The following is a 9156-nucleotide window of genomic DNA, read 5'->3' on the forward strand; positions in this document are numbered from 1 at the left end:
CTTGATAGTTGTTCAGAAATTATGTATACATGGCATGGGTGTCCATCCTGGGAGGGAGAGGTGACAAACTAAGTTTTCCCAGGATATGTCTAATACATCCAAAATACTCCAGGATAACAGCCATCGTCATCCGCCATCATACACTAATCAGCAATAATATATAGGTCTCTTTAATGGGATCAAACAGTTTTGACCCATTGGTCTGCAGAGGCCTCAGGAGGTGTCCTGTCGTATTTGAAACCAGAACAATTGCAGCAGATCCTTTGGGTCCTGTGTATTGTAGGGTGGGGCCTTTGTAGAGCAGAATTGTTCTTACACAACCCACAGATGCTCAATTAGATTGGGTTCTGGGGGGGTTGGCACTCGACTCAATGCCTTGAACTCTTTGTCATGCTCCTTGAGCCTGAGCACTTACTGCAGTGTGGTGAAGCGTATCATCCTCCTTGGGGAGAGGCATTGAAGAGTGCAGGTGGTATTGGAGGGGTGGTGCTTGGTCTGCATAAATGTTTCAGTAGATGGTATGTGTCAAAAAAAACATCCACAAGAATGGCAGGACCCAAAGTTTCACAACATGACATTACACTGTAAAAGGATTATTGATGTTACACATGTCACCTGTCTTTGGTTTAAATGTTGTGGCTGATTGACGATGTGACCAAGACATCTCTACCGATTGCCATTGCTTCTCAGTTTTCTTCTTCAATTATGACACCCTTTTTCCAATACATTGGGCCAAATACATGTATTTTACAAGAATTATGTTTCTAACTGTACCTATCCTACTGTGTTTAAAAAAGTCATTTTGGAATACTTTGTGTTCTGAAAGGCTATGAAAGGTTTCAAGGAATGTCTGACCCACTGGGGCCAGTGATACGCATCCTTAAATTATGCATCCTCATATTTACCTCTTTCATTCCTCATATTTCCCAATCATGTGAATAATATCATCATCAAAGTGTTGTCATATACACGCTCTCTCTCCAGTCTCTGGTAACAACTCCAAAGAATTTTTGTGACAACAAGTTTGCTGTTCATGTCCTTGTTCTCGGTACTGTCCAGAAGCCTCCAGAATGAAGTTGGATAGAATGAGAGTAATAGCCAAGACTTCGGCCAGTACAAGGACCAATTAACAGCATCCTGCCAGCACAGAAGACACTGATAGGGAGCTTGACCTTGTGTTTAACACTGTAAGCCACTGCAGGGGGACACAAATCTTTAAGTCCAGCATTAGAGGCCCCTTGGAGACTTGCATTTTATTATGTTAATCTGCTGGCAATTGCACATGTAGTTCTCATGTCTGGCTCAGTCCCCAATTCACTTCCCTGCACAAGCTCTTGCTGTAGTTTTACTACATCGGATCTACGTTATGACATTTCTGTGACACCTTGTACAGCACAGGTCGGAACCTGGGAATGTGAACTGTGAAGCTAATTAGTCTTGCATCATGCTACTGTCAGTGCTGGTGCTCTCTCTCAATTAGGGTCTGTTCAGTCAGCCACATTTAGGATCTAGTCTTGTTATTCTCGCATCTGCTTGGATTGGCTAGAGCTGTCCTCCGCTCCCTTTCCAGTCTGGTCTCTTGTGGTTGAGAATAAATTAATGAATTTGAAGTTACGGTAGGTTTTCCATGGGTCTGTTTCAAACCATTAGACTTACATTCATGTGGAAAAATAAGTACATCTCATTGAAATTGTTGAGGGATTTTCTTGACAGATTTGGACAAATGAACATTTTATCCTCTTTGAAGCGATGCCTACTGATGAAGATAAAAGTGAAATTTTTGTGGTCATTTTCATGATTGAAATAAATTAAAAGAACAGATCAGCCACATGAAAAGTGAATACATTTATGACACCTTCAAATTGATAAAATTAGGACGGGGGAGCTCAGATTCGGTGTGAGTGAGTTGAACCTCCTTCAAGAGTGAGGGGTGAAACTTGTCTTATTTAAACCTCTAACATCCAGGGTCTACTGCTCTCTTTGCTATTCGAGTGTGTGGTGTCACCGTGGCAAGATATAAAGATCGCTTTAAGACTTTCAGAGAAAAAGGGTTGCTAGTATGTAGAGGGGTTTTAAAAGATTTCCAAATGATCTGAAATCTATCATTCCACTGCATTCAAAATCATCTACAAGTAGCATCGATTTCAGACAACTGTCCAGGATTGACCTCCTCAGCAGAATCCGTCCTACAGCAGACTGTCTGATACAAAAAAAAAACCTCCTAAAAACCAAAAATTTCATCACAGGTGTCAAAGTGCTGCATCTATGATCAGAAAGACATATTTGACCTGCATGGGAACCATGCCAGGAAAGAAGTTTGTGCTGTCCAATTAGAACATTAGAGCAAAATTACACTTTAAAATGACCACAGAGGCAATGAGCAGGCCTTTTGTAATAATGTCAGAAACATCAAAGGTAGTGTTGTTTGGCCTTTGTAACAGTACACATGTTTGAATCAGACCAAAGACAGGAGAAGAGCCTCATACGAGTTGTGAAACATGGTGGTGGATATGTAACGGTTTGAGGTTCGCTGCCTCAGGAATTGGACAGCTTGCAGTCACTGATTCAACTGTGAATCCTACATCATATCAAAGCCTGTGAGAAGGCAACGTGCACTTGTAGTTGAATTGGAAATTGACTTTTCGACAGGACAATAATCCTAAACACACAGCAAATCCACCAAGGACTGGCGCAAAAAGAAGAGATGGAGGGTTATAGAATGGCTTAGTCAAAGGCCAGATTTGAAATGTTCTATACATACAAGAGAACTCCTAAGCATTTTCTAAATCAATCAATTTCTCATTAAAGTGTGGTCAGACGTGTCAGCAAACTGCTTTCAGAGACTGGTAAGCTATCTGTTGAACACCTACACAGAGTTATTTCTGCTAAAGAGGGCAACACTGGCTTCTGCATATTGAATCTATGAATATTTTTGCTGAATAAGTGACAGAAGTAGCTAATTTTCCTTGTGGTGTTGTTCATTATCTTAATGTGTAAGCCCTGTTTCGAAGTGGATCAAATATTTCCTTCTTCAAGTGCAAAGCTGATGTTACAAGGAGGACCGGCCAGTCAGCCTGTGTGGGAAAACAGAAAGCAAAGATCCAACCTGATTCTATCAATTTGTACTTAATTTGTTGAAACCTTTCTATATTTTATATTTATCATATGTTACGTGCACTTTTCCTGTCCCTTCATACCTCCTGTTGCTCTGCGTCCCCAGCTTTAGTGCGGTGACAGCCCAGAATAGTTACTCTGAAGAAATTCTGTGACTTTTTTAACTTTTTTAATGCACTACACTGAAATAAGAAAGTATGATGAAGGACCTTAACTATTTTCCTCTGGCCGTCTGAGTAGGAAGGAAAGCTGCGACTCTGTCTTCACTGCAGAAAGGCTGCGCTCTATGTCTGGGCTCCTGCCGGGGACTCTGAAATATTCATGGTATAAATATTGCAAGGCTCTGCGTCTAATAAAAGCGCTGGTCTTTATTAACGAGGTGACTGAGGGATCCATTGATCAAGCTTTCTGTTTTATGTCATGAAGATTTTCTCCTCCGCCACTTCTCTCTTTGTTTCACATTCCCACACTTTGTATCTCTCTCTGTTTCCCTCTCTCTTGCACTGAATGATTCCCTCTAATACACATATTTAGTGGCTCTCAGACAAGTTTTCACTCTCAGGATGTACTTGCTGCTTTGCAAGTCTCGTGATTATTAGTGGATGACCCCCGTCTCTTGTCTCTCTCTCTCTCAATCTTTTCATGTTTCTCTCGCCGCTTCGGCAGCCGCGCTGGTCTGGTTTCAACAGTAGCCCAATTAGCCAGCCTGTCTGAAAGAGAGCTGGTGCTTTTTGATTCAGCTAAATGGTCGATGTGTTGGTCTAAATGAGGAGCCCTTAACATCGGGGTTCAGTGGCAGGGAGCAAGACAAGCTGGATGAGGACGAGTGTGGTGCTCGGGATGTCTGTAAGCGCATTTTAACTGCTGTAATGGTGAGTCACAGGGATGCCGAACTCTGACCTTTACTCTGAGAATGTGACAGGGAAGATGTCCAACAAAGGGTTTTACAGAACTCAGACTGTGTCGAAGCGAGCCGGTCTCTTTATTCTACCTACTGCTTGCTTTATTTTTCTCCCTTTTAACTGATTCAAATTCCACATAAGGAATGTAGGCACTCGTATTTATTTGACACAAGTGAGTCATATAAAGTTGAATACCAATTAGCAGTACGTGTTAACTTCAGTGGAGATGTGATAATCACTGTTTTTATAAGGCAAGAGAGGGCAATGGAGAAATGTCTGATTGTTCTCGCCTGAACCTGTCAGTTACTGGAGGGTGACTGTGAATCTCTTGAAGTGCAATTTATAGTTTTTACCCACCACTGTATGCATTTAACAAGTAAAACAAAGCGTTCTTAGGGAAAAAAAAAAAAAAGCCACAATGACAGCACTGACTCTAGATGTTATTGGTGGAAAGTAACCAATTAAGTACAGCACTTATGTCTTTTTTAAGGTACTTTCACTTTATCTGTTTGTTTCCATTTTCTGCTGCTTCTGCAGTTACTAATTACTTTTTAGATTAAGATTTGACATTAATAAGATTTGGTAAGCCTTTAAATACAAAAGATGAAGATGAAAAAAATGCTTCCTAAACTTTTTTGTGTTGTTGTTCACCAACCCTGACAGAAAGCAATGTTGAGATGAGGCCTGTCCAGTCTTGACTGACTACAGCAGGGTGATGCATTCACAGAGTCATTCTATCTATCTGATCATTAAAATACATGTTCTCTGATAATACTCCTGCACTTTATAAGATAATTGTGAAAAAAACACCTTTAACTTTCAGTGGAGCATTTTTCCACCATTAGATTTTACTTTAAAAAAAAAAAAAAAAAAAACACACCAAGGAATGGTTCAAAAGGAGGACACAGATTGTGATGGGATGGTCTAAATAAGGAAAAAAAGGACCCAGATTTGAATCCCATTCAAATGTTGTGGGAGGATTTCAAACAGGCAGTACTTTAAACTTTCTTTGATCTACTATGAACAACCTTTTCAAGCCCCTGCCCTGCAAAAAAAAAAAAAAGATAATTATAAAGCAAATCTGAAGAAAATGTTTTGGGAAGGGGAAAAAAAAAGGAAATGCCAATTTGTAGACTAGAAACTACTTTGGAGCAAATAAACTAGGCGGCATAGACTCATCAGAAGGTTGGGATAAGCTACATGCGGCTGTAATAAACAGAGTAGAGGAACTCAAAACAAAACCGCTGAAAGAATAGTTGTCAGTTAGGAAAGTTGTAATCATTCTTGCAGATCAGCTGGTATTTTACATGCTGTCTGGGGATTAAGACAACAAAAGTGTAAACAGCTGAACAGTCATGTGATGTAACGTTTCACTATGTCAGATCTTGAGCGAGGTGTTTGCATCGTCGTAAAGCACATATGGACTATTTCTGTAATTACTTTTGCCATCTCTAAACATTTTCTAATGAATACTTCAAAATTCACATAGAAATAGGGCGTGGAAACATGCTGAAACATAAAACTTATGGGAGCTACCCAGGTTGAGAGCACATTTCTTATTAGACTATACAGTAATATTTTCTTTTCAGATTTCATTGTGTCAGATTATCATAAAGTCATAAATTACATATGGTACATAAATGAAGAGGAGGGGGTTCCAATGAATTATTTTACTGTTTTAAATGTTGTGTATGGAACAACAATGTGTGCTTGCAGAAATTCAGAAAAAGCAGCTATTTGTCAGGATATTGTGAGGCTAAAACACTTGTCAGACCCAATGCACCCAGTGTTGTCCCCGATGCCTCATTACTGTCAGGAACTAGCTTGGCCTCATATTGTGCAACCTGGTCTTGTCCTGCATCATCAGGTAATGTATGTGACAATAAGCTGATTCAATGTGACTTAATCAGGTATAAAACCAAAGGCAGCCAGGATTTTTTTTCTCTTTAAAAATGTTCATTTTTACAAAGATAATCTTGATCACTCCTCCTCCATCACACCCATGTCAACCTGCTGAATGACCAACAACTGTCTTCAGCTTAATAATAAAAAGAGAGAAGGGATTGTTTTTAGTCCCACCAACAAAACAGCAACCATTAGCTGCCACTTAGGGTCACTGACCGTCAACCTACATGTCCATGCAGGAATCTCAGTGTCTTCTTTGACTCAACTCTTTATTTTGAACTAGGAACTATGGATTAACTCTGGTGAAAGGCTGCTACTTCAAAGTGAAGAATGTTGAGAAAACTGAGATTGATTCTGAATGACATGAACACTGCATTAATTTCCTCAAGGCTGGATTATTACTGCAGAACTCATGGCTGGTACCACAAAAACAAAAAGTATTTCTCCTGTATTAGCATCCCTGCACCGGCAGACTGTGACATACAGGATTGATCTTAAGTGTGCCAACCAATGCTTTATAAAACAAAAACACCAACCTTGACTTAGTCAGCTGGTGGGTAGTAGCAGTTTCCTATATCCATCAAAAGTTCCTCCTCTGTTGACATTTTCAAAGAAAAATCTCGAAGCTTACATGTTTTTTGTGGCCTTTGCTTGGTCTTATCTTATACTTTAGTATTCTATATTTATTTCAGAAATGTATATTACAAGTTGCCATCCTGTTTTGTCTTGTTTATAGGATGTTGTACTGTTTTACTGTCTCTTACCAACTGATTCCACAATGTCCTTATCCTGTCTTGCTTTGCGCATGTTCTTGTTGCCAGACTGACTGCATGTGCAGCACTTTAGTCAACACAGGTTCTTTGAAGCGTTCTGTCTGAAAGAGAAAATATAAGAAAGGGACTATTAAAGGCTCATGATCTCAAACTTGGACCAACTGGACACCATCAGTTGCTGTCCTTTCTTTTCCTTTTATTTTCTCCTTTCTTTCTTTCTTTTATTTATTTATACCTTTTATATATATATATAATTCATGTTGGATTTATATTTAAAACAGAATAAATATAAAGAAATATCGTGGGGTTTTTTTTGTTTGTTTGTTTTTTTCTCTTTTCAGTTTTAAGTACCACGATTGTCTCCTTGCTTACTGGCTGTACTCAGTGCTGCCACTAATAGCTGGATGGATTGTCAACCACCTGCTGTGTTCATGTTTTCTTACTTTCTTCCCGTAACAAATGGGCATAAAGTCCTGGGTGACTACAATATCCAGACCTCCTTCAATTGTCTTCCAAGTGTATGACTGTGATATGGTTCATATTTAGTGTTCCTGTCCTGGATCAGGAGTAAGTCTCCACCCGTTTTTATTACGTCACTCCGTCCTGCTCTGTTCGTTTCCTTCCCTTCCTCCTCCCTCCCATCCTGCCCCATCATCATCATCCCAGCAGATTGTGTGTCTGAGACATTTTGTCGTCCCACAGAAGTCTGTCAGAGACAAATTACCCTCATCAAGGATAATCCGCTAAGTATTCATTAAGAGCTTCCTCCCAGTTTGAAGCCTCCGTCTGTCATGTTGAGGCAACGGAGAAGGGCAGGGAGGGTGTAGGGGTCAGGAAATCCGTTACCATATGGACTTTTGGGTCATTACAACTATACTCACCCACACATGCATACTAAACACAGTGTATACAAACCAACTGCTGGGATACTTCCTCATTTTAAACAGTTTGGTTGCTGTTCAAGAATTTTTTGTACAAGAATTTTGCTTACTCTGTTTAAGTGTTAGAAAAACAGATGGTGTGTTCTGTTCTTTCACATTCAAGTTCCCAACACAATTTTCAATTATCTACCTCCGATCATGCTAGTAGTCACCTGTAACTCAAAAATGTGAATTACATTGCAGAGTTGCCCAGGTCTACTTGGGCAATAAATTTCTTTTCATATTAATACGGTTCATGTACGGTAAATTATTTCAGAATGTTGGCAATAGAACCCTATGAGAACAATGTTATTTACTGCGTCCAATTTATCAGTCTTAGGCAACCATAAATCTCTGGAAAAATGAGGGACAGGTGTTTTAGTACCTCAGGTGTTCCATATTGCTGTAATTATGCATGTTTAAACAAGCTGTGGAGACTCTGGCTGGGTTTCAGCCTCTTCAGTTAGAACACAGAAATAAGAAGACGAAAAGAGAGCTGTCTTTGATGGCAAAACAAGTCATTAAAAAAAAAAAAAAAAACTGTTTAAAAATTCAAAGCAATTGGACTTTAAAAAAATCAATCATATTGAACGTTACGGAAAGGAAATAGCTGGTGGAGATGCAATCAGCGTTGCTCAGGAATCCAAGGAAAATGACAGCAAAAATATTACAGCAGTGAATGACTGAAAAATAGATTCAGCCGAAAAACATTCCAGACAATCTCCAGATTCGAACAACGAAACAGTCATAGTTCACCTACAGAGGAGGAGTAAGACAAGAGGAGAACAAAGGTGGGCCGCGGGGTGGAAGGGTTTAGGCTGCTTGAAATGCAGAGGCTAATACTGAAAGAGAGAGAATCTGTAATCTCACCTGTGAAACATCTGCGAGGAGGCCTGGTGAGTGCAGCATGCATGGCTGCCTCTGGCCCTGGCTCACTGGATCCTACTGATGTTACCGATAATGGCAGCCAAATGAACTCTGAAGCAACAGAAAGATCTTGTCTACACTGTCACATATAATTAACGAGTCCACTGGGAAGAGAAAGTGGGAAACGTGGGCCAAGTCGATTCGATAATTTAAAGATCTATTCAGTGGCAATGTTTCTATGGAGCCTCTATTTCTGACAAATACTCAGTCAGACAATGAATGTGTCACAGTTAGTTGTCATTAGAAGAGGATTTTAATTAAATCTGCAATGCGCTGCATCGCCCTGTATAATCTTTTGATAGATGAGATATCAGTATGTCCTTTTAGATCGTATTTTCTGAGCTATACACTTGATTTGTGCTCCCTTGTTCACTTGAGTTAAGTCAAACAACTTTAGGGAAGCTCGCAGCTTCATCTCTTCCCTTGTTTTGTCATTTATGAGCAACCTTTACCACTTGTGGCCATTTTCGAAGTGGTGTGTATTTCCCTGGGGAATCGTCTTCGGATTTCTCTCTGTGAGATTTTGAATCAAGGCAGGCAACATGCGGCTCAGCTTTTTTTTTTTTTTAGTAACCACAGCAATCATATATTCTGATAAAAGCATTAAAAGCACAG

This window comes from Stegastes partitus, unplaced genomic scaffold (genome assembly GCF_000690725.1).
Source record: "Stegastes partitus isolate 25-593 unplaced genomic scaffold, Stegastes_partitus-1.0.2 Scaffold26, whole genome shotgun sequence".
NCBI classification, from domain to species: domain Eukaryota; kingdom Metazoa; phylum Chordata; class Actinopteri; family Pomacentridae; genus Stegastes; species Stegastes partitus.